Below are 4,041 nucleotides of genomic sequence, written 5' to 3'. Positions count from 1 at the left end.
GAACTCATTTCCAGAATTTGACAACAGCAGTATATAAAACATTTTAATGTTTTAATATGGAACATCTTAAACAAATAAAATTACAGAGACTGTTACAATGAACCTGCATGTATCAACAGCCCAGCTCCAAAATGATCGAGACCATGTTTTTTTATCTGTACTTCCAATTGCTCCCTCATTCTATTATTTTGAAGCAGAGTAGAGACATAATATTTCACCTATAAATATTTGAATGTGTATCTATTAAATATAAGAATTCTTAAAACTTAATCATGATACACTTATTACTTGCCCCCCAAATTAACAAAAATTCCTTAATATCAACAAATATCTTGTCAATATTTATATTAAAATTTTATTCACATCAGAATCCAAAAAGGGTCCATACATCGCACTTGGTTGATAGGTCTTTTAAGACTTTTTTAATCTATAGGCTTCAGCACCGTCACTTTTTTTTTATTAACCTTGTTCAAAACATCAGATTCCTGAAGTCTGGATATTGACAACTATATATTCAATGGCTCATTTCTTATTTTCTCTGTCTCCTCTATTTCCTATAAATTGGTAGTTAGATCTAGAATCCTGATGAGATCAAGTTTTTGTTATTGTTTTTAAAAATAAGTCATAGGTGATACAGTATCTTTTTTAACCAGGGTGTACACTTTCCAAGACCCTCAATAGTTGCTTGAAACTTCAGACATACTTAACCCTATATGGACCATGTTTTTTTCCTACACATAAATACTTATGATAAAGTTTAACTTATAAATGATCACAGTAAGAAAGTAATAAGAACAACTAATAATAAAATAGTACAATTATAACAATACAATACAAGTTATGTGAATGTGGTTATTCATTTCAGGGCATCTCTTGCTGATGTTTCAATGTTTTCTGGTACAATGCATTGCTGTCAATTGGAATACATTTTCTATTCATGTCTTCAGCTGACAAACGTAATGTCTTTCAGATCTTAACTAAACATTTCTCATGCACTAAGGCCATAAATTTCAGTTTGCAGTGCAACTGAATTATTAGGCCCTACTGCCGAATCACGCTTGGTACGAATTCAATGCCAGGGAACTCCCAAGAACCAAATGTCTTTATACCTGGCATTTGTTGGAAGAGCAAGGATCTCAGAACTGAGAGGAGGTTATTAGTCGCCTCTTCATCATCTTCCATAAGTAGTTCAAGGAAAATACCTAGACAGTCTTAAAGAATGGAAACGGAGCTGCAATTGGAAAGGGAAGCCTGCGGATTAGAGTTTCAAATTTCACAGGCATTTCCTCAACCACTGTTGTTAAAAGCGCTCTAACTCTACAATTAAGGTCAGTTTTGAATCCTTCCTTAAGGCTCCAGGGGCGTCTTGACACCTATTCTGAAATGTCTTCGAGAGAGGCCCTGATTTCCATTAGAATTCCTAGTCGCACGTCCTTTTCATTGGTGGATAGCCATGATTGCGAACACACCTAGCAAGCAAACTCAAGAGAAACAATTCCCCGACGGTTCCTAATCATAATCCATGCAAGGAACTGTGTTCTCGCCGCTTCTCGCCAACAGCGCAAGGTTCATCGTAAGTTTCTAACAAAGTCTTTGCAAATGACCGGGGCGCCGATTCAGTTTTGCCATTTGCTAAACACTCTGTACAGAGTGTAAGATCAAACAGCTTGGCTCTCGAAAGGGAGTTCCAAACTCTTCTCTGGCACCGACAACAACTCACGTCTTCCACAGAACTACATTCATGACATAACGGCTTTCAGCGGCGCCAGGGTCTAGATCACTGGGGAGAAGTGCATTATGAAATCCAGTGAGAAGGACATGGATTACTAGGCAACAGCCCAGTAACATTCTTCATATCATTCTAGGGGTTGATTTCAGACATACAACCTTTCTCGGTACTACCGAAAATCAGTCATTGGTCTTCATGGGACAGAAAGCAAGCTTTCCAAACCCTGTTTCATTGCCATTTACAACGGAATGTTTCCAGTGGATGAGGATTTCCCGTACTTTCAGACTCAGTAATTTCGTAATAAACAAATGAGAAGCAGCCGGTACAGCATGTACCATGGGCCAGGGCCTTGCCGTCTCATCCCGCTTCGTATGAATTCACGTCCAGGAACTGCCCGCTTCCCTAGATGTCTTTACACATTGTAGTTCTTGGAAGGGAAACAGCTCTCTGTCCTGAGGGGAAATTTGTAGTCGTCTGTTCCACCTCTTCCAGAAGTAGTTCAAGTCGAATGCCTAGAAAATTCTTAAGGATGCAACTAGAACAACATGCCTGTAGAAAAGCCTGTGCCGTCGAAGACTTTCAACCTGGAAGCGTTGCCTCAAGTGTCATCAGGCAAAGTGATCTACCCTGAGGATTAGGAACAGCTTGGAACCTAGCTTTACTGCTCCCAAAGCGTGTGGGTGCTTGTACGGATACATCTTGAGGAGGAGATCCTACATTTCCGTATGAACTTCTCATCAAGTTGAGAGTTGCATTCTTGAACCGGATGTGGGAAGAACACAGGTAAAGCTGGAAGGAGAAACAGTTCCCACCCCGGTTCGTAATCAGTCCCCACTCAAGGAACTGTGTCCTCAATGCTCCTCGACCAAGGAACAAAGGTCCGCATCAGTCACGAGACAGGTATGCAAATGACAAGTTAGCTGCCACTGTTTTAGAACCTTCCCAAGCTGTGAGTACAGTGTGTAAGCTCAAAGAACTTTTATGTCAAAAGTGTGTTTCCATGGCTCTTCTTTGTTACGGAAAACAAGTCACACCTTCAAGAGAGCTACATTCATTGCAGAGCGCCTTTCAGTTCTTCTCCGATCCAGAACACTGTGGCAAAGGAAATGCTCAAATTCCATATGCCTGACACGAATTAGTAGATAGGAGGAAAGTATCTTCCTATATAGCATTCTGAGTGCAGATTCGGACTTCCAGTCCTTATCAATACTCCCAGCAAAGCACGTATTGCCCTTCTCGGTACAGAGCAAAGGTATTATAAGGACTTTCTCTTTGAACCTGAGTGTCTCTAATGCATAGAGATTTCCTGGTGAGTGAAACACAGTACTTTCGGAAAGAACACCATGGTATGATGTCCCTTCTTCACATACCATTGATCCAGTGCCCCGCTGCCTAATCCCGCTTGGTACGAATGCACTGCCGCAGAACTGCCCGTTGAACCAAATGTCTTTACACGTTGCAGTTGTTGGAAGAGCAAGTCTCTCAGAACTGGGGAGAGGTTATTAGTCACCTCTTCATCATCTTCCATAAGTAGTTCAAGGCAAATACCTCGCACAGTCTTAAAAAATGGCAATGGAGCTGCATTTGGAAAGGGAAGCCTGTGGATTAGCGTTTCAGATTTCACAGGCATTTCCTCAACCAGTGTTGTTCAAAGAGTTCTAACTCAACAATTAAGGTCACTGTCGGATAGAGCGTTAAGGCTCCAGGGTTGTCTTGGCGCCTAGTCTGAAATTTCTTAGCGAGAAGGCCCTGAGTTTCCATTAAAATTCCTAGTCACACATCCTTTTCATTGGTGGAGAGGTACGATTGCAAACACAGCTAGCAAGCAAACTCAAGAGGAACAATTCACCGATGGTTCCTAATGATAATCCATGCAAGGAACTGTGTTCTCATCGCCTCTCGACAAAAGAGCACTGTTCCAGATTCCTTTCTAATAACGTCTTTGGAAATGAACGGGGGGCCGTTTCAGGTTTCCCCCTTGCCTAAACATTCTGTACAGAGTGTAAAATCAAACAGCTTGGCTCTCGAAAGAGAGTTCCAAACTCTTCTCTGGTACCGTAAACAACTCACGTCTTCCACAGAGCCACATTCAGAACAGAACGGCTTTCATCGAAGCCAGGGTCTAGATGAATGGGGATAAGTGCATTATGAAATCCAGTGCGAAGGACATGGATTACTGGGCAACAGCCCAGAAACATTCTTCATATCATTCCAGGGGTTGATTTCAGACATACAACCTTTCTCGGTACTACCAAAAATCAGTCATTGGTCTTCATGGGACAGAAACAAGCAATCCAAACCTTGTTTCATTG

Source organism: Pteropus alecto, unplaced genomic scaffold (assembly GCF_000325575.1).
Source record: "Pteropus alecto unplaced genomic scaffold, ASM32557v1 scaffold58, whole genome shotgun sequence".
Classification (NCBI taxonomy): Eukaryota; Metazoa; Chordata; class Mammalia; order Chiroptera; family Pteropodidae; genus Pteropus; species Pteropus alecto.
The sequence above is the reverse complement of the archived record's forward strand: the minus strand, read 5'-3'. Positions refer to the sequence as shown.